Source organism: Lepisosteus platostomus, chromosome 2, assembly GCF_059453375.1.
Source record: "Lepisosteus platostomus isolate fLepPlt1 chromosome 2, fLepPlt1.hap1, whole genome shotgun sequence".
Taxonomy (NCBI): Eukaryota; Metazoa; Chordata; class Actinopteri; order Semionotiformes; family Lepisosteidae; genus Lepisosteus; species Lepisosteus platostomus.
Genome location: NC_142612.1, coordinates 14,445,247 through 14,468,524, shown reverse-complemented (window position 1 = coordinate 14,468,524; position 23,278 = coordinate 14,445,247). Strand labels below are relative to the sequence as shown.

At 39.5% G+C, this 23,278-nt stretch overlaps 1 protein-coding gene across 3 annotated transcripts in view; it reads right to left on the bottom strand.

Moving 5' to 3' along the window:
* rai2 (retinoic acid induced 2) overlaps window positions 1-23,278 on the bottom strand; it is a 37,740-nt gene that overhangs the window by 8,420 nt on the left and 6,042 nt on the right. Inside the window, exon 1 of one of the 3 annotated variants that reach the window (XM_088599465.1) lies at window positions 13,542-14,072. The exons of 1 other annotated variant lie outside the window; for it this stretch is intronic. The gene's annotated coding sequence lies outside the window, so the exon portion shown is untranslated. Of the gene's footprint in view, window positions 1-4,304; window positions 4,512-13,541; window positions 14,073-23,278 lie in introns of those variants that run through there. One more of the 3 variants, XM_088599473.1, reaches the window with a different exon arrangement.

Genomic DNA, 23,278 nt, shown 5'->3' with positions numbered 1-23,278 from the left:
ATCCAGTTTCTTTTATAAAAAGGAGGATGACAAACTGCTTATTAAGAACTGGGAAGTGGCTATTGATATCTGAAAAGTTAAAAAAATCCAGCTGTTTCACCACAAGGTCATATTGTGTCTCTGGTTATGCTTTATTTGGGTATGACCGTTTTTAAAGAGGAAGTTATCCTCTTTTCATTCCTGTTTTCTTTCCCTACCTGTTTCTTATCTGATATTTTCTAAATGTTTCTTGCTTTGACATACTGCTAATACCTCACTAATAATCGTAGACTACAGTAATAACTACAGTAAGTAAAAGTTCAGTCCCCACCCTATAGTGACACAAATTATAACAGGAACTCCTGGAATCCCTATCAGTTATTAATGGGCCTTCCAGTACTACAGCAAACACTTTCTGCTTGTTTTATAACAATTCCCTTTTACAGTACACGTTTTGCTGGAACACCCAGTTTGTAAGAAAAAGAACAACTCGCATTAACGAGTGACTCAAGTAGCACAGCTACAAGTGGGCAGAAAATAAGAGGAACATCTGTGACTAAAGCACTCAAAAGAGCGATGCTTTTGGGCCTGTTGTTTCAGCGACTACAATTCAAAATCAGTTAAGTCACAGAGCAAAATAATATATTTTTAATAATTCCATGTTAACACCTCTTTTTCACAAATAAAATCAAGAGTCAGGGCAGGAGACTGAAACAATTCATCCATCTCTCCATTTTCCAATTGCTATATCCAATACATGGTTGCAGGGGGGCTGGAGACTATCCCAGCAAGCAATGGGCACAAGGCAAGATACACCCTGGACAGGACAGTGGCCCATCACAGGGTCCACACCGACACACACACAGACACACTGGGACAATTTTACCAGAAACCAATGAAGCTACCAGCATATCTTTTGACTAGGGGAGAAAACCCATTAGAACACAGGGAAAACACACACACTCCACACAGATACTGTAGCACCCCAGCACTGCAAGGCAGCAATGCTAAACACTGAGCCACTACATCACCCTCCTGAAACAATTCACTGGCTGTAAAATAATACACGTTTCTGTGGGTATTTTTGGTTTTACAAGAAACCTGTTCACATTTTTCATATTCTGTAAATGTACTGCTTCACGCCCAAGAGGGGTAAGTGACATAATCAATAAAAATAGATCTTAAATATATATTTTGTTAAAACCTTTGGAAAGCTCAAATAAATATGTTTTTAATGCCACAGGCAACCTATTAAAAACCTTATTAAAAAGTCAACCCAAAGCTCTGGAATAAATGTTTCATAGTAAAAACACATCATTCAGAATGGGGAAAGCAGAAATCCTGGTGGCGAGCTTTTGAGAAATAAAATACTTCAATACCAAATTGATCACATGCGTGCAACACAGCAGATTGCCTTGTCCAAATCCATAACTCCAGCTACATGCAAAACAAGTGCATCTGTCTGTGCTGATCCCTCTTTGACCGATGAACTCTGATCTTTTAGACAGTAAAACATCTGTATGATTGTGTGAGATGTTGATAGATCAAATGTAGAAAGCTGACTCAATGTTACAGAAGAAACGGGCTCAGAAAAAAATGAATTTGTGCTTTTCTATATGATCTATCAGTTTTACCTGTTTAATCTTTAAGATGCTGAAAAGAGAAGAAAGAAAACACAACTTTTTGGCCGTGAAGAAGGCTCCACAGCCGAAACGTTGTTTTCTTTCTTCTCTTTTCAGCATGGAATAAACCTATTACTTGTTCCTTTGCAGCCTACGCATGCTGACGCAGCTACCCACCTGAACTACTAATCTTTAAGATATCTGCTGTGCAAACAAATGTTATTAAAGTCCTCTTTTTTTCAATTTTTGTATGATCTAATGAAATAAAATCAGAGGAATGACTTGCTGATTAAAGAACATCCAGCATGTAGATGTTGAATAGATTTTGATGCATCAGTCTTGCTGTCCAACAGAGATCATGACTGTTTTTTTTTTGTCATTTTGAGCTTTGAATCTTCTTTCCTGAGAATGTAGGTATAATTCACTTTATGCCTAAAGTTCCAAATGTGCCAATTATATAAAAACAAACCAGAGTTTATACAATGAACGATGAAAACACTTCTGATCCAGATGTGAGCAGACAGGGAACACTAATTTACACTCTAGAAAACAGCTTAAAACCTGAAAAATAAGTACATTGTTATTGGCTACTAAGTGACACATCTTAAATTAGAGGTTTTAAATTAGGTTTTTAATAGACAATATTACTTTGAAAGGTTTCTCCAACTACTGTGGCAACAAAGGACTGATGTCCTTTTTTTGTTGGTCTTCACTGATAACGACGGCCATTTTGTACCTGAGGGGGACTCACTCTCTCTGATTCTGGAGGCTGTTGCCATCACACATTCAGACCAGTGAGCACTTAGTCCCCACGGCAGCCCTCTCTCCGGCCAGAGCTGTGATTCGGCTGAGGCGTTTTTCCAGTAGACTGGGAAATGGCTGCCATTCTGTCACAAGCCATAGGGTCTCGGCAAATGCTGCAGGCCTTCACAAGTGTCAGGCCATAGCAAGGGCAGAGCGAATTGTACTGCCCATATTTACTGAAAGCAGTATCAGAGAATTTACAGCACATAGACCATTCTGTTACAAAATGTCTATTACTGTGTATCCATGGGGGAGTTAAATTCCATAACCACTAAAGATTAGGGACTACAAAATCAAACCCAATACTCTTGTCATGTACAGTATGCCACCTAAATATCCAAATGGAATGTCTTCTTTCCACACTGATCTTGTTTTATTATAACCATTTTTATTTTTTTAACATAATGGCATCCATCTGGCCTGCTTTTGCACCAGTGAAAACTGGAGAGCAGTGTTCTCTTGCTCTGTAATTTTTTTCTTTATTGTTCTCCAACACATTTCTGCCAAAGCAAGACGGCTGTGATTGATTATATTTTTATTTTTTGTACATGAAGGGCAGATCCTTGCGATTGGATAGGAGTTGCAGGGCCTAGAGAGAGTGTCTCCCAAAAGCATTTACTCACATTATTGGAAAATCCAATAAAGACTTGTGTATTTATAGCACGTATCCCTTGTACTTCTCCCTGGCTGTACCCCAGCTAAGTCAAATCCAACAGGCTGTATTTTTAGAGTCTGCAAATGGAAGGTGTCTGTTCACTGGGAATTAATGAAGAATGAGATCATGATAGCGGAGAGCAACACACAATGATATCATCCTATACAAACACACATATACATGTGGACAGCCTGCCATCCACATTTATACTTTTATTTATAGACAAAGATGTCTTTAACAGAAAGATCTATATAATAAAGTGTGTTTTACAGAAAGATTTGTGGAACACAGTGGAGCATTCTTTGCTGAAACTAAGCCCCACTGACTGCACACAGCACACAGTGTTGCCTAACATAACAAGGAGAACATGTAAATTACCAGTAGTATTCTTCTCCAAAATCTGTTAGGTGCATAGTTAGTACTGATCTGTACCTTGCAATATAATACAACATGTAATACAGGGGAATCCATTTAAAACTCAAAAAGCAAATTACAATGCTGTATACTGCGCTCTAAACTACAACTTGATGTTGATTTCATTTGCTTTTTACCTGCCACTGCTGTATATCATGTAAGACAAGTAGATTTTATTAACGCAGAATCACCCCACATTTGTTACAGAAGATCTCAGACCTTACTTCTCCCCTAGTTTCTAAAACAGAAATCAGATGATGTCCTAATGAATGAGACAACAATAAACACCTTCTCAGGTCAGAAATAAATCAGTAAGCAAACAACAATGAGAATCAATGCTGCAGCCCTAGATTATAACCATATGCCAGGTATCCAGTAGGTCAGCACTTCTCCCCGGGCAATTTTACCCAAGACAGCCAGGCTCAGTGCTGAGCCAGGTAAGGCCAGGAGATGCGTCTCATCAAACACACTGCTCGTGATGCAGGGAGCTCTCATTAAAGACTGCTCTTTCAGGCAATGGCAGGGCTCACTACATTTCAAGTCCCTATTCAATTTGTGAATGTCAGTGAGTCTTCCGGTCTTTTTTTTAATAGAAATTAAGTTACGATACATCCACTGACACACATACTTAATGTGTTTCTGTATATTGCTGAAGAAAATTATGTGGACTTTCCAAAATTCTGTTTCTAAAAACCGTAAGCTGTCCAGAGGATTTTGTGAGGCATTAGTCTGTGACCCTGCTCAGTTCATACTGTACCTACTTACTTATCCTTTTTGCTAAGCAGACAGAGCCTACTCATGATACAGTTCCATCCTCTAGTTAGACTTACCATTTATGTTTCATGCTTGGCTGCTTTTTTGTTCTTTAATCATGTGAGTTAAACAGCTGACCAAACATCCATTAATTAAACTGGATCAGGGACAGAAGAAAAGGAAGCTATCCAAGTGTAGTTCTCTCATGCCTGACGCAAGCCCTGAACTCCAGACTCTGCTTTCTTCATCCCAGTACCAGGACTGCCACCCCCACACCAGGACCCTGCTGTCTGCTTCCCAGCTGAGATTAGGACCTAAGTGAGTCATGTGACACTTGGCTCACGCCAGCCCCCTGATTCTACCAGCCTCAGCCTCTGTCCAGACCCCTCCTGTTTGGGCACTGCCTGCTGCCAGTTGATCTTATCACTGGAAAGGGCCAATTTGTAAGAAGGCTAATGCTGTCAGCAGCTCTTTCTGCCCTGCCATCAGCCCGTGTGATGAGGCATTTTTCTTGTATCAGGTAAACTCTGCAGCACAGTCTGTGGCTTAAAGGACCGCCCACTCGAGAAATCTATGGTATCATGGGGGATCCTAAAAAAACCTGTGACGCAATAATAACAATTGCTTACATTTATATAGCGCTTTTCTGGACACTCCACACAAAGCGCTCTACAGGTAATGGGGATCCCCTCCACCACCAATGTGCAGCCCCACCTGGATGATGCGACGGCACCCATAGTGCACCAGAACACTTACCACACACCAGCTATCAGTAGGGAGGAGAGCAGAGTGATGAAGCCAGTTCATAGAGGGTGATTATTAGGAGGCCATGACTGGTAAGGGCCAATGGGAAATTTGGCCAGGAAGCCAGGGTAACACCCCTACTCTTTTCAAGAAACGCCCTGAGATTTTTATTGACCACAGAGAGTCAGAACCTCGGTTTTACATCTCATCTGAAGGACGGTCCCTGTGTACAGTATACTGTCCCCGTCACTATACTGGGGCATTAGGACCCACATAAACCACAGGGTGATTGCCCTCTGCTGGCCCCACTAACACCTCTTACAGTAGCAACCTTAGTTTTTCTCAGGAGTCTCCCATCCAGGTACTGACCAGGCTCACACCTGCTTAGCTTCATTGGGCTGCCAGCTGTGAGCTGCAGGGTGATATGCACAGTCCATTAAAGAATACAATACCGTCATCAGACGTTAATTCGTAGCTTGAACAGTGGGATGGAATGCCTTTCCTTCAGAAAATGAACTTCCTAATATCAGATCAGATCAAAATACTCTACTGCCAGAACTATTATTCCACGCAGGGTTCTGTTTAATCAGGTCTTGAGTGTCACAACCTGACAGTAGTTGCTGGATTCTCTGCTTTCCTCGGTCTCTTGTACCCACAAGCAGAACAGAGCAACGACACTGGAAAATGACTTAATACCGAAGTGAAATAAGACTCTTCTGCTTATAACCTATGCCAGTGGAAGAAATTGCATACGTTATAATCAAAATGTTGATTACAACTGGGTGTATAAATGTGGTTTTCATCTCCAAAAATACTGCAGAAAGCTGAAAACAGTGAGAATATTTTGTGCACGTCGATATTTGCATATCATTGTAATCACTCTCATCATCGTATTATCATTGTTGTGATGCAACACCTTTTTTCTTGGTAAACACATGAGCCTGTTTTTTCCAGTCAAAAGGGGAAGGATCTGAAGTCTGAACTCTGTGCACAGGAGACTAGCTGGGCATTGTTTTTACCAGCATACCAACCTAAAAGCCCAGACAGAATTCCTCACCATCCACATTAATGGTTTCCATATTTTTATCAAACAGTTTACTTTCCCTTTATCTTCCTGCGAGAGGCTACACAGCCCAAGTCCTGTTTTCCAACATAACATTTGTTGTGCAGATTGCTAATGTGCAAAGCATTTAACCGTCTCATACAGCTGTAGATGATATAACAGCCCTTAAAATTATTTAAAAGAAATATTTAAACTGCATGCCAAAATTAATGTTTGTCCTAATGGGTGATTTATATTACATTACTGACTTCTGCCAAACAGAACCACCCTAAGAAAAAAAAACAGCTATGGGAGACGTACGTCTGTCTTTTAACAACTGCACAACAATAGTAAAAAACACAAAAATAGGACTTTTGGAACAAAATAAGATAAGAAAATACCACAGAGTGTCAACCTTGGCTCTACTTCTTATTTGCCCCTTTTGTATCGTTCGTTCAAAACAAGTACCAATCGCCAGGCAGACAGTTTTATTTAGAGAACTCTGCTAGATTTGTCTAAACAAAACTGCCCGGAGACCGCTGCTTGTTTTGAATGAACGTCCAGTCTGATTACTGCCATGAGGAGTCTCCGCGGCAACAATTGTCTTCTGCTGGAAACAATCAGTTGGCTGAAGGTTTTTTTTTTTTTTAATTTACTGCCGTCTCTGTTGTCATTGTTTTTTCCACTTTTTCTTTCCACTTTGAATTTCCCTATACAGTCTATCAACCAACAGCTGCAAACCACAAGCGGCGAAGAAGTACGAAACGTCAGTTGTAGCCAAATTGTAGCCAAATTTAGAGCTGAGCTCTCCAGCACAGACACATCTCGAACAGACCCCATAAAGACTTGCTTCGGGATGGCGATGAAAACCGTTCGCTTCACACGTTTCCTCCTCAAGCCATAGGAACAACAAAATTGGTAATTCGGCACAGCCAGCACATTAACTGTAAGCTAGTGACGCTGTTGGCCAGATATGTACAAGCAGCTACCGGTATCTACCTTTAGAGCACTGGATTCTACATTTAGTAAAGTAAATGAACGACCGAACTTCAAATGATGTTCCCTAATGGGTGACATAGTGGCACTATGGTTAGCGTTAATGCCTCGCAGTGTTGGGTTCTTGAGTTCAATTACAGAAATGGGGGGCACCCTGTGTGGAGTCTGTATGTTCGTATGGGCGTGGGTTTCCTCCCACAGTAAAAAGACATAGGTTAATTTTATGTTAATTGGCTTCTGGGAAATTGGCCCTGGTGTGTCCTGTGATGGACTGGTGTCCAGTCCAGGGTGTATCCGGTCTTGCTCCCATTGCTTGCCAGGATAAGCGTCTACCCCACCTGCAACCTTGTGTTGGGAAGAAGTGCTGTAGAAAATGGATGGTTGGATGTTACTAACGTAGGGCAAATGAATAACATGAATAACACTCTTGGACAACACTGATCTAGCAAGTAGCACCTCTGAAAACCCACCCAGAGTGGCTTTGTCCCACTCAGATGCGTTTTGCCCACGGAGCTCCAGCAGATTCACCCCAAACCCCTCAAAAGTCTGAGAAAACAAACAGAAGGCTTGCAAGCTGATAGAAAAAAAAAGGTTGTTGAAAAAGGAAAAAATGAACAACTCCAAAAATAACAAATTTATAATAGGCCTGATTTCAACAATCAAGTGTCTCAAAACAATAAGACAAAATCGTGGTGTAGACACTGCACAGCAAACCTGGTGAACTGCTATGCATCTCCTTGGATTGTGTCCTCGTTTCTTCCCAGACATATAACAGCACAAAACAAAAGAAACATTCGCAGTACATGGCTTCCACTCAGACAGAGTTCACCGCTAAGGAAAACATCAACATCTGTTCATCTCAGAGTAAAACAAAGATGACTGATGTGGAAAAAAGTCTATGCAACACTTTTGCAAGACGTAATTTTAAAACGCCACGGGCCATCCTTTAACAAGTGATCCTTCACAAAGATCCAGCTGATATCTGCATTTCCTCTTAAAATACAAACAACTGGAATGGTTAGTTAAAACTCTGAGACATTCATTTAAGCGTCTTTAAATAAGGCATAAGAGGGATTAATAAGAGTGGAGTTTGCATGTTCTCTCCCAGTATTTACTGAGTACTCTGGGGGTCAGAGACATGCTGGCTAGATTAATTGGTGTCCCTAACTGTCCCTGTGCACCCATTTGTGGTCCCTGTAGTGGATTGGTCTCCTGACTGCATTGTGCCCCATTCTTTCCAGCTGCCACAACCTTTCACAGGAATTCAAGCTTTCTCATAATGAATAATGGATGATGCTCTACAATATATCTTCCTTCTGCCCTGCAGTATGCTTCTAACGCAGACTACCAACACAAGGGTACACAAGTTCATGTCGGTTAACCTCCAGGCCTTTGTAATGGACAATCAGAAATTTAATGTTAATCACTGACAATAAAGAAGTGTAGCACCACACACAAGATGCAATACGTTGTTATGATTTACTGTGCTCATGCACAGTATTGCTGTCATATACAGTAACTAAACTGCACCTTAACGGGCGGTTTAAGCAATAGCTTAATATAAGCGCTAAAAAGGCAGAGAAATAAATGTGACACTCAAAAGTAACAATACAATAGAGGCATTTTGTATTTTATGAATACTAAGACTAGTAATTAGCAGTTTAATACTAATTGGAATACGTCCAATTTGTTTAATTCAATAGTCTGCTGGTGCAGTACCCCAAAGAGACCACTATGCGGTGCCTGTGAGCACATGTCAATAATGATGCGAACACAGGCTAACGAATTGTCTACGTTTCATGACCTGAATGTGTTTTCTTTTCAAATTATTTACAGATTATGTAGGTCTTCCCCCAAAAAATCAGTATTTGATGTATATGAAAACAATACTGTAATCCTACATTAAATCATACTGGTTTTTCTTTGCAGTTAAAATGGCTGTTGGGAAATAAACCCAGGGTGGGTTTCAAGTTGGATGCAGTAAATCGTAACCCAGTAAAAGTCACCTGCGTGTGGGGAAGCCGGCAAACACTGTCAGGGCGATATTTTTCTTTGTAACGCATCCGTAATGTATCCCTGAGATATTAATGAAATACGTATTTTAATTATTGGGTTTATGTAATGCAAATTGCAAAGTGAAAGATATTTTAGTGCTCCCTTTGTTTTTAAACCTGTTTAGAGTACATTTGTGCAACACACCCCATGATAAGTAATAAGGTAAATCTCCTTATACTGTCGTGGTCTTGGTGGTCAACAGGGCGCCTGACTGTGTGCTTGGGCTAATTCATGTGACAGCCGAAAAACAGGCCTACAGAAACATTGAAAATCACACCTAAGAAGGATTCCATAAATGTCTTTTAGTCTTTTTTTAACATTTCATCATGGAAACGATCCCTGCTATTTCCTATATAGAAGATCCATGCCTCTTACTTTCCCTATTCTACATCATTTTGAATCTAATTGGTCCAAAATTTCAAAGGCACACTTTTCATATTCAAACTGCTGTTGGTGGCTTGTTAAAGTTCTGCTGCATGGATCTGACACCGCCAGTTGTTGGTTTTTAATTACAATCTGAAATTTGAGACTAAGTGAGACTCAGATCTTTAAATCTAGTCCTGCCATAAACTGAATTTACTGCACTACTTTTTTGTATTATTTATGTAAAGTGCCTCCCACAGACCTAAGACATACTGGTAGGTTAACTGGCTTCTGGGAAAACTGGCCCTGCTGTGGTTGTGTGTGTGTGGTTGTGTGTGTCTGTGTGTGTGCCCTGCGATGGACTAACGTCCTGTCCAGAGTGTATCCTGCCTTGAGCCCTTTGCTTACTAGGATAGGCTCCAGCTCCCCTGCACTCCTTTTTTGATCAAGTGGGTAGAAAATGGATGGATTGATGTAAATTGCCATGCCAATACTCTGGACTGAAAGGCACTATATCAAAATAAAAAAATGTGGATTGATTGATTTTAATTGGAACATAATACCCTTGATTTCAACAATCCTCTGTGTTTAGCTGTGTGCCTTCAAGGGGGCTGAGATCCCAGGTTAACAAACATTACTTCATTGCATCATCTGTCTTTCACAGACAGCTGAGCAGAGCATTTACATGATCTCTCAAGTTTAAAAGTTTAGAAGATACCTTTCTGGTGGAATTAGCTCTAAAACATGTTTTAGAAATTATGTCATCAGTTATTCTTTTGTTTTATTGTTTTGTTGTGCTAACAAGGCCTTTATTGTGATGTATTATTACATGTATATGATGTATATGATGCATGCTGTGTCACTGTTCAGTGCAACTCAACAATAAAACAGCTTCTTACAGGAAAAGATCAGCCCATCTCCTGGAAACTACTCAGAACAGAGCAAGTACGTTGATGTAAACTTTCCAGCTGCAAAATGGTGTCTTAAATTGCATGGTCAGTGATGTCATTTTGACTCATTTCTGTGCCCAATTTCACAGTCGGCAATAATGGTGCATTCGTGACTGTTGCTTTCTTGTCAGTTAATTGTAACGACTTTGTAGAGTAAATAACAAGTTTATTTATACATCTTGTTCTAAGTGAACACCATTCTGGTTTAAGATGAGGCCAAGTAAATTTTGTGTCACAAAAAGAGGGAGATACTACATTCAAGAGCAAGATCTGCACATTCGTTTCTCAACATTTATGACTTTTTCATGACCACATAAAATCCACTAATCCCTCGATCCATCCATTCTCCAACCACCTCTTCTAATTCAGTGGTGTGGGCCTATCCCAGCAGGCACTTGGCACAAGGCAGGGTACAACTTGGATGGGATGCCAGTCCATCAAAGAGCAGGCACACAGACACACACCACTTTTCCTAGAAGCTAGTTAACATACTATACTTTTGGAATGCAGGAGGAAACTGGAGTGCCCAGATGAAACACACTCAAACATGGGAGAACATACAAACTCTATACAGATAGCACCCCTGGTCTGGATCTGGTTCACAGCCTCAGCTCTGTGAGACAACAATGTTAACCACCATGCCATCCATAATCCACTAATAAGGTTTTACATGTAAAATTAAGTTACTTCCTTCATTGTCAATATGCTTGAAGATATACTGTTTTAAACATATTTAATATTGGCCATATTATGAAATATTCTCATTAATAAATATTTCCTCCCAGAAGTGTTTAGCAAAAAAACCTCACTCAATTCCATACGCTTCACTTTGCCTGAGTTCATGGTTCAAAAATCCCTTGAATCAATAAACCCCACTCCTATCAAAAAAGTGTGAAAAATATAAGCTATTAACAGCAGATTTCCTTTTCTTCACGTGTTAGCAGTGATGTGCTTAAATGTACAAGACCCATGTGAATATGTGAAGCATTTGAAAACAATAAGAAGACAATAATTCTTATGCCACTTTATCCTCTCCAAAACACTAAAGTACATATTTTGCATTTGACCAAGGGGAAAATCACATGCCATAAATGCCTTTTTTCCCTTTAAAATCAAGATCACTACCATGGATAGTGATCTGAACTGTGCTATTCAGAACAGCTGCTATCTTTTAAGGACCAGTTCAAACTCAACAGTAGTGCATTGATTCAGAATCACAAATCATTGTGTTTACTGTAATATTCTATGGTGATGAGAGGCCGACTTCTTCAAAGCAAACTGCTGAACGACAACCCAAAATCATTATTTTCTCTCATTAAGAGAGCAAAGAAACTTGTCGTATTCGAGTTTCCTGCTCATCTGTTTCTCATTCAGTTTAAAAAGTATTCAGAATATGAGTTAGCTAGATTGGCAATGAAATACAGAAACAATGGGTTGGAGTTGACATTGGAGATCACACCTGGCGGCTCTTATTGTGTTCATTTAGATTGTTTTAAAAGGTGAAAACTGACAGAGGAAAGAGGAAAAATAAGCTTCGAAGTCTTGATATTATAGGTGATATATTCTTTCATATATTGTAAGAATATTTTCAGTAAATCAGCAGTAAAATTTGTACCTTTTGGCTCTGCCTCTATACTAATTGCAACACCCGCTCATTTGTTTAAAAGCCTTGATATAACTTTACACAAGAAGAACAATAGCTTTTTTCTTTTATTTTTAAGCAACCCTTCTGTTCGTGGTGTAGGTATTTCTTAGCAGAGTTTACTATCTAAAACGATACTGAAGCCCACACTACTAAAATAAATACGGCCTTTAAACAAACGTTTCGCCACCTCTCCTTAAACACCAATTTCACAAGAAACGCTCAGGTTTTAAGACTGTTTTAATAAAAACAAACAAAAGTCAGGAGCATTTATGAAACACAAAGGGATTGCCCTCAGCAAGAAGGGAGCTGGTTATCAGCCAAACTAAGAAGGGAGGACACAGGAGCCATATTATAATTTCACGGAAAGGAGAGGGGGAAAAGAGAAGGTCATCAGATGTCAATACATGTATTATAAAAGCGGGGGTTTTGTGCGAGTCCACCCCGAAACCCAATGTTTTCAGACATAGTGAATGAGTAACACGATTTGTACGATTCTACTGAACTTAACGCAGTAAGGTATCAGACTGTGCTGCGATAGCTGCGTTGTAAGAAACCAGATGGGCCTCTGTTGACTGCCAAAAGCATCATTAGCATCTAAGCATTTTAGCGAAATCGATAAACAAAAGTAATACATTATTTAACTTTCTCGGGTTAAAAGGCTCGACGGTCAAGCTTTTAGCGACGCCACTACTGAACGCTGGCGAAGCTACACAAGTGCCTCTGGTATGATTATTAATGAGAGCCTTCCGAGCCTGTGCAGTCACAGATCTCGTACACGGCACATCCATCTGACTGTGTCCAAGGCTGGCTCAGGGGACCTCTACAATTACAGCACAATCCAGCAGCTGTTTGGAAACATTGCTAACCCTAAACAAAACAGAAACGGGTGTGGAATTTCGTGAGTGCTTCAACAAAACCCCATATTTACTACTGGGGATTTTTTTTTTCCAAGTCACTCCTTTTACTACTGTTTAATTCTGCCTGTTTGGTGCGCGTTCTTCATTGTGACGTTAACAAAGTCATTGTATCTGTAAAATCAACATTAAAAAATATCGAAATATATACGACCGCGTACTGATAGGATAGGTTTAAATTCGCAAGGAAAAAAATATAAAAACAACAATGATGGTTCCATTCAACTGAGAAACGACGCTTTCAGGAAATTACCTTCTGTCGCTTTAAGGACGCTTCCTAGTCTTTGCCAACGCACCTGTGCGACCATCTAAACATTGTAAAGGGCACTTAATCACCCTAAAATGACGAATGGATAAGAATGACATAATACACAGCTTTATCACTAGTTTTCTGCTTTCAATGGTTCTGTTTAAGGCGTTGGCATTTTGTTTTACTGTCCATTTTGAAGATACGATGTAGAAATTCAGCTTTACGCAGGGAGTCTCAGAATGCTGCGTATACAAAAACAATAAATACATTTCTCAAGCAGGGAAATGTTTAGTATTCACACGACAAAGCGTTCTTTCCTCTAAAATTTCTGAGGCTACGCGAAAACGGTCCTTACCTTAGCAGTATTTCAGTCCTGATCCAGAACAATGCAATAGAGCCAAAGGTGGACCTAACTAGGCATCGCGTATTGTAGCTTTTTTCCTGGTCCAGCAATGCATTCAGCATCGTAATTTCGGATTTTTCCAACGGGATTCGATCTTCGAGCATTTGCCCCTCCGACAATGAACGGCGTAGACGGGTTCTTTTTTTTATTATTATTTCCCCCCTCTGAATCGAGAGTCTCGGAAACAGACAGAACGGATAAAATAGGAGGCAGCTGACGGGGCACCGCTGTCAAAACCGAGCCAGCCCCCCGCGCTGCGCTGCGCTGCAAGGCTCGGCTCGCACAGCTGAAGGAGGATTTGATCCGCTGACAGCGGGGCTGCGCGCGCAGCGCCGGAGCCCGAGCCCGTGGTCCAGCTCCTCCCGTCCTGTCTGGTGCGTTTGACAGTCTGCCTCAGAGGTACGGCAGCGGCCATAGGGAGAGCAGCGGGCTGCCGAGGGCAGACTCTACTGTCCACCAGCTCGCTGTGCAGTGCTAGCGTCCTCACCAGCCAGTACCCCGCAAGATAGTTTGGCATTAAGAAAATATATATATATAATAGCTTGAATAACGAGGCGGACGTACACGTATTTGGTTCGCCTACAGTAAGGTATGTGAAGGTACAGTAGATGCTGTCGTTGCGTAGGTTTATTTTTCACATGAAGTGAAAATAAATCTCACAACAAAAATAAATAGGCGCAAATGAATTACCTTCTTCAGAAAAATAATGAAAACACTTACATTTTCCTTAAGAAGTTACATTCTAAATTTCAGACCTTTTTTTTTCTCAAATCCACACATATTTCTTACAAACATTATGATTTTTGGATGTGTTGAGGGGTGTTCTGGTAAAATGTTTTTACATTTCGATCCTTCACGTTCTGCGAGTTGATGATCCCTGTGTTCTAGCGAGAAGAGTGAAAATATTCCTTTGTTTTCTGTGCGCAGTAGGGAAGAAAAACGTTCGATTTGGACTTTTCTCCCTGAAAATGCTGTAATAGTACAGCTGAGTGCTGGCAAGTTGTCAGCAGTGATGAATGACTCTATGAATACCAATGCAACGTGCTATGGTTACAGGGTCAAGTCTGTGTCTCGACTGGGGTAGATGAATGCCCAGAAAAATTCACTCTTAACTAACGAAATAGAGGAAACTTACTGCAACATATTGCCACAAAAGTACTGTAGTGTTTCAGATTAGCATGGTATTTACCGAGGACCGGTATTTTCTGGCACAAACATACTGTGCAGCATATAATGGTATAAAAAAGAACCGTTGGGGAGCTCAAACATCACAGGAAAGTGTCAGACTGTATGTAACCATCCATCCATTTTCTAACCACTTTATCCAGTACAGGGTCATGGAGAAGCCCGAGTCTATCCCAGCAAGCAACGGGCACAAGGCAGGGTACACCCTGGACAGGAGGCCAGTCCATTGCAGATATACAAACACATAGAGAAACTCACACTCACAACAGGGCCAGTTTTCCTAGAAGCCACTTACCCTACATGCATGTTTTTGGACTGTGGGAGGAAACCCACACGAAAACTGGGAGAAAAGCTCAACTCCATGCAGAGAGCACCCCAGGTGCAGATTGGAGCACAGGCCCTCAGTGCTGCCAGGCAGTAATGCTAACCAATGTGCTACCATGCCACCCACTGTCTATTTATCTTCTGATACAATTCTTCATTTTAATTGCCTGTAAGTGTACTAATGGAATCAATAGATTTTCCTCTTAAAAGCATTGAACTGCACAAGAGGAGCCACAGTGCCTGAGAAATCAGCAGTCTTGACGTGGGATAGTGACATTAGAGCAAAGCTTTGGTGATCCCACTGCCTCAGCACTCCTTTGACAGTAGACCTTTATGGCATCCAGGCAGAGGAATCAAAGCTGATCTCAGGCTTCTTTAGTCATGTGCAACAACCAGACAAGATACAGTATCGCTGAGCTTCATAGGGAAGCTCGGCTGTCTCAGATTCCAGGAATCCAGGATTATTTAATTGATTGAATAATTTGATTAATTTCATTTCATGTATTACATTTCTTTTTTTTCTTCAGATCGTAAGTCATTAGTTCAGAGTGTACAAGCCCTGTCCTGGAAAGTGTATTCCAGTGGGTTTTGGAGATTTATTTTAAATCAGCAGGGACTGAGGTTCTGGAAGAATCTGTAAACTGCTCACACTGAGCCAATTATTTGTTCAATTAGGTCCTTAAGGAAGCTATCAGTCTGCAGTCCTGCAGAGATGAGTTTGAGAACATTCAGTGTACCACATAGTTGCTCATTTTATTGGTAAGACGGTTTAAATTTTAAATAATAGATATTATCCCTGAAAATAGCTCAAGTTGGTAAAAAGCAATAGTTCCACAGCACTTCATAATTAATGTACATTATCTACTATACATCCTGATAAAGTCAGCAAACAAGTCAACAGATGATAAGAAAAGAGATGGGCAAGCGAAGAAGAATTCAAAGCAGTACAGATAATTCAGAAAGACTTATACTAATTGCAGCACTGGGCAAACTGTTGGTAGATTACATTTAATGAGTAGGGAAGTGTGGAGAATTTGGTCAGTGTGGCGCAGTGGTTAGCATTGGTGCTTCACAGTGCCATGGCCCTGGGTTCAGTTCCTGGGGTGTTATACGGCTGGGGTTTGTATATTCTCTCTGTGTTTGCATTGGTTTCCACCAGGTGCTCCCATATACGAGTAGGAAAATTGGCCCTGGTGTGAGTGTGTGTTTCTGTCTGTGTGTGCCCTGCCATTGACTGGCGTCCCATCCACAATGTACAGTATCTTCCCTTGTTCGTGTTGCTTGCTGGTATAGGCTCTGGGTCTTCCTCAACCCTGAATTGGATAAATCGGTTAGGAAACGATGGATGGAAGTGTGGAGTATTAGATTAGGGGGTTTTATGTTAAAATTGTGATATGCAATAGTAAGACCTAATTTAGAATACTTACAGTACAGTTTTGGTCACCACATAGCTGAAAGACTTTGATGCTCTGGAGCAGTCTGGAAAAGATTGTCTTGCTTTGACTTATAACAAGTGAATCTTTTTCATTTTAATTAATGAAGACTCGATTAAAGTATTCCATATTCAAACTTCAAAATGTATTGAGCTTTAGTTGATGTCTTCAGGATCACGGTGAAGCATAAACCAGAGGACATTAGCCTAAACTAAGGGGTATTATATTAAATAATGAGAACAAGGGGCACTTTTTACACAAATGGTTGTGGAAGACTGGAACAAGATATCCACCAATGGTGTTGAAGCTCACACCTTGGCTTCTTTATATGAAATTCTCCACAAGAGGATCAATTACAGGAACTTCAAGCAACCAAACAAACTAGATCAACCCAATATTAAACTGGTGTGAAAGTCAAAAGATTTGATTATGTTTAAGAATTATATAAAGAATATCGGGATAAAATGCATTCTTTGAACTTCAAGCACAATTAGGCCAGAATTAAATGTACAGTGCAGGACACCATAAACACCAAATAAGAAGTTAGAAATTATTTATCAGGTTAAAGTGCTACATTTTTCAATGATGAAAAATAGGAAGACAAGCCAGAGTAAAATATATGACCACAAAGGTTAACTCAGAAAACATGGAGTGAAATTTTCCACTGTTGTATTTTCAGTCAAAATCATGCATGTCAGCTTCCGCCAAATATGACATCAAAACAGTGGTATTAACGTGACTCAGAAAACATAAGATGAATCTGTTTTAAGAAAGGCAAGTAAGTCATAAATAAATCATTGATTTTTTTAAAATGGTCCCACACTGTGAATCAAATGATTCACAGTGTTTGCCCATTTAAAAAATCAATGATTTATGTTCTGTAAAAGAATAGCGAGACAAAATATTTTCTAATGGTGTTGTAAGAGGTGCTGTAGGGTTTGTGTGGTGGTGGTTGAACACTCTGCATGCAAGGATGAGAACTGGAAGCAAACTGATATTCTTTTATCATGTCACATTTGCACCTTACTTCTCTCTCTCTCCCTGATACTGTATCTCTGCCTTTCTTCCTTGTCACATTACCCAGCATGACCAGTTGGAAAACAAGGAAACGTATATTAAAGTAAGCCTATCTACAGACTGAAACAGAGAATTCTATATAACTTAAAAATACATCAAACATGATAGAACACAACAATAACAGAACTCTTACTGCATAACTGAATAAAACAACGGTAACAGAGGACATAAGCTTACAATGCCACAGTATTTATATAAAATCATTATCCATTTGTGCTGTTTAAGAAATACAGCATCCAGGACTATGGCTATTATCTAGAAAAAGGTCCTTCTTGATGCTATGTTATTTATAACCCAAACACCATCTTTTTGCGCCATATTTTACAGATTAAGTACCAGATTAATCATTGGTCTGCCAAAGGACACTAGCCAAAGATTACGGTGTCCTTTATCTCTTACTCGGTAAACCGCTGGATGGTTATGTGCTTAGGTCTAACGGATCAATATTTTTTATATCCACACGCAATTCTGAAAAAAAAAAGTTTTGCAACAAGCGCTGTATATTTTGTTAGCAAAGAAAAAAACAACCGTAACCATGGAATGGCATCGGGTTTTTCTTCCAAATTGATTTTTCCTTTAAAGAACAACTGCGCTTATCTGGCCCCAAGTACCGGCGCAAATTATTAATGTGAATCATTTCAGCTTGGCGGTGTCCAGCGTTGCCGCCCATTGTCGCTTATCTGCAAGAAAAGCCGAGCCCAGGAAATGAGTTGAGAGAGTCAAGAATTTTTATTTGGATTCTAATATAGCCGGAGCACCTCTCTGTGCTGTGCTGTGAAGTGTGGAAACCTTGAGCCACTCTGAGAAGCATGGCTGAGGAGCAGCCCAGGGGAGCTCCTATCACTGTAAGACAGCCTGCAGGCCTGCCACAGGGCACACACCTCCTATTGTTCATCTGAGCTGCCACTTAATAAACCTTAATGAGCCCGGCACCCTGATGGGAATTTCACAAAGTGCAAATCTCTATTAATGTCTGGCTTGGGCTTTTTTCTTCCCTGCCTGCATAAATTCCCCTGTTTCAACTTGATTTTTATTAGAATGTAAGTACGGGCAATATATCTAAAACTAATAACTAAGAATTGCCATACTTTTAGATATTTAGTCATTGACTCCTCATGGATTAACAAAGGCAGCCAGCCTGCTTTATTCAAAGAGAGTCCTGCAGGGTTTATGTTTTTTTAGAGTTGGCCGATACATGGCGTATTCAATGTTTTTTTTTAAATAGGTATTAATATTGTGAGACAAAATATTACCATGGAAGTTTTTACTTCCTTCGGGAACAGAATATTTTCTCTCGTGTTTTTCTTCATTTTGGTCATTCCTGTCCTTGTTTGCTTCTTGCCTTGAGAAATATCAAAAGATTTTAAAATACCGTGCTTTGAAATGTACTTTATCCATGAACTGTTGGCTAAAAAATAATTGCTAATTATCTGGTTTATATATAATTCCTTTGTTTTCTATAATTTCTAATAGTTTAATAATGCCTTACACTACAGAAGGTAAGCCTACTTCATCCACCACTGAAGCTCAGCTCCCACCTGAGTGTCATCAGGCAGCCATTATGCACCAGCAGCCCCAACACACAGCAGATCAGGTGGAGACGTGAAATTTAAATTTAAATTAAGGGAGATCTTTAACAAAGCTAGATTGTACAAGCTAAAAGTGGAATTTTGCAAGGACACTAATGATTACCCCCTATCAAAAAGTGCCACGGGATCTTAAATGACCTCGTGTTGTGTCACGGGATTCGTAGTGACTTAGTAGTCAGGACCTCAGTTTAAGCCAAAGGACTCCTACAGCAGTGTCCCTGGCCATCCAACCAGGGCTTTAGTTTGAGCCTCCTGGTCCAAAAGGAAGAGCGCCACCTACTGGTCCACCTAGACCGCTTGCAGTAGCAACCAGAATTTCCTTGGCGGTCTCTCAGGTAACGCTGTCGTAACAGAGTAGTAACACGAGGTGGCAGTAACACTGAATCCTAACCATGAGGACAGTCTTTATAAAATCAGATGTTCAACTCTATGCTCAACTGTTGAAATTAATAAAAGTAAACACCCATCCTGACCTTTTATGTTATCCTTACATAATGGCCATCTTCCCCTTGGGATCATTTTGATCTAATATATACTAATTATTGTGATATATATATATATTTAGGGTATCACCCACGTCTTTAGTTCAACAAAGCAGGTGAAATAGAAAACTGGGACAATTAGGGAAACAATTGGCCCAAATAACTATTAAGCCTGAAGAAATTAAGTCCTGAAATGTCTATTATTCCCCCCTCCTTTCCACCTTCTTTGTTTTAAATCAGTGATGGTAAAACTGAATGAACTTGGCTCTCACAAGACTTCTAACCAGAGGACTAAGTTCTCATGAAGTCACTTTGGGCCCCAGTGAGTGATATGAGAAGAATTTGTCTTATTATTAGTTATATATAGTTATAGTTAATATATATATATATTAGTTATATACAGTATATAATTGGAATATATTAGTTCCAATTTATAAAATATCCTTTTGAATTTAATGTTTCATTTTGACAAAATGGTGAAACGAAAATTGCATTTTTTCACCATCCTTTAAAAAAATCTATGAAGAGGTTTTGTTTTATGAAATGGTGTTATAGGCCTCTTAATTGCCATATGGATGATTACATCATATTAGGTATGACTCATGCAAACCATATATTTTTTACAGTACTAATAATAGGTTCTTTCCATATGTTTTTAAAATAGAAAAAAATATATCCTGAAATGTTTTATGATTCTTATATCTTTGTTTTATTACTTTGCTCAAATCTTTTTGGTGTCTGACTCTAGTTATGCTTTGTGTATAACTGCCTAGGGTGATGTCAGTTTCTAATATAATTCTTTTATATTAAGATTTTTTTTTTTAAATGTCCAACTATAACCTTCCAAGAACAGAACTGTATTTGATACCAAACTAGGTACAGAATAGGGAAAGTGCTTATGAGACAAACAACAAAGAACCACAACCCAAGCCTGCTGTGTGCTCTGTTATAATTGTGTGTCTTGGAAATAAAAATTAATCATACCATGTACAGTAAACTGAGGTATACTTTCTGGATCCCATAACCAGGTAATAACATAAAAGAATCTACAAAAATGTCACAATTTCATGTATCCTCGTACTATGCAATGTAATCTGCTCAGTGGTCTCTAGTCTAAGGATAAAAACTCCCAAGGAGCTGGCGTGTTGTGGAGTGCATACAGGAAAGTGATTACATTTATTTTATTTTGTTCATGTTACGGAAGGGGTTTATGTACCATAGCGTGCTTTTCTCTTCTTTGAATCTCTTTAGGTAAGACCTTGTGAACAGGAGACTTTCCTTTCGTTGACAAGTATTGTATTTCCTTTCCGAATATGCATGCTGTCTAAATAGATTGGAAACCCTAAGATGATTAGTCTGCTGCACTGTTCAAGCACATGGTGAGTAAATGCAGGGCTGGCATAAAACCTTACGACAAAGCTGTCCATGTTTAGGCTTATATGCACTACTGGCATTGCTGTTTTTTTGGGGACAGATGCAGAATAAACTACAGGGAACACAAGGGATGCAGATTAAATTTTGTTGATCCATCACATGGCTGAAAATGCATCTGAGCATCTGAAATTTAGGATAAACCGATTAGAAAAGGACAGTGAAAGTTCCCTTTGAATTGTTGGGCTTGTGTATTGTTCCTGCTTTAGTGTGGGGTCTTGAGGTGAGAGAGATGTAGACAGTGTCATCCTTTCTGCTCTGTTCATTCACATTTGTAACTGTTATCCTTACTGAACAACAACAACAACAACAACAACAACAACAACAACAACAACAACAACAATAATAACGTTAAGTAAACAGTAATTTTAAGTAATTTTTCTAATCGTGTTTCAGAAGTGATTAAGACTAACTTACCCTGTGAAACCCTCTATTCATTAGAAATTCTTTACTAAGATCACTGGGCTTACCATCACCTTTATATACTGTATATAAATGAGAAGAAATATTCTTCTGATGGAGGAAGTGGGCCAATGGACTAGCAAGCTTACTGACACATGCTTTGCAGAGTGCCATCCAATAATAAAAAATAGAACAAATAATATATATATATATGATAAAGCCATACACGTTATATTTATATATATATATCACTGTTGTAAATATAGTTTACACAAAACACTTTCAAATATATGCACCACAGCAGTGTGTGGATCAAAACAAGATCATAGAGATCGTATTGCCTTATGCAGTACATACTGCACATATTGAGTGGCTTGTCTGATCTGGATGGGTTTGATCATTAGCAACTGACAGAAAGTAAATAAGTTTGCATGCTTTCACCATAGAAACAGCAGGGAATGTCATACAAGGTGACTCTTTGCTCAATACAGAACCAGGCCAAGAGAATAAAAGGCATGTGGATTTGAATGACCCTGCATGTGAGGGACTACCCACTGCTGATTAGCATACTGTTTATGTAGCCCTCGAGTAAATGGATATTAATGAGTGTTAATAAGGAGGCTGATAAACCTCTCCTTTGTGAGAAAAGAGAAAAAAAGAATCACAATGCAAAGGGGAACATATTGTTATTTAAATCAGTGCGTGCGAGAGGATTTCCCTTCCTTTCGCTCACAGACATGCACTTAAAAAAAAATTAAAAAAATAATTCGGTGAATCTAATTATCAAATTCCAGAGGGAAAAGCTTTTAATACCAATTAAATGTTTGCCCGTGGGGTGCAGACAGTGCTCTCTGGACAACCCTAAAGGTCTGCATTATCAGAAGTTGCGTTTAGAAATAGTGGGCTGAGTGACAGTGAATGTAGGTCAGGTCCCTGGTATTACAATTCAGTTTAGACAGGATGCAGGCTTAACCAACGTTCTCCTTTTGATATATATAGTTACCTGTATAATCACAGTTTTTGGTAATTTCATGTGCAAATTGCATGGATATTTACATAGTGTTGGCTCCATAAGAAATTCCTTTCTGGTAGGTTTTGTTAAAAGGACTATTCTGCACACACAAACACAGATCAGAAGTTTGAATGAACTCTATCTCTGTTTTCTCATATCAGACCTGTGCAGATAGTGATGTTTGTTGATCTCCATGAACCACAAATTCCCTTTGTTAATGTGTGGCTCACAATGAGAATATATTTGATATGGTAATCCAGGAAGGAAATGAATATAATTCTGTAGAAAGTACAATAGAAAATGACATTTTGAAACTCAAAACATTAAACAGAACCAAATATTGCTTTGATTCTCTAGTAATGTGATGTCCATTTGTCCATTTTCTTACCCCTTTACCCAGGGTCAGTGGGGAGCCAGACTCTATCACAGGGCACACACAGATAAAAACACACACACTCACACCAATTAACCTACCTGTGTGTCTTTAGACTGCGGGAGGGAACTGAAGCACCCAGAGGGGACACATGTGAACATACAAACTCCACACAGATAGCATCCCAGGAAATTGAACCCAGTGCTGTGAGGCAGCAATACTAAACACTGCTCCACTGGGCTGAGCCATAATGTCTTGTCTTGATATTCTAAATCTGAGTTTGAAATGAGTAAATTGCTTCTGTTCTGTGGGATAATTGCTCTTGAGTTAGGTAAACCTTTGTGAACACCACCGTTTTCTTTTAAGCCTTGACATATTTTA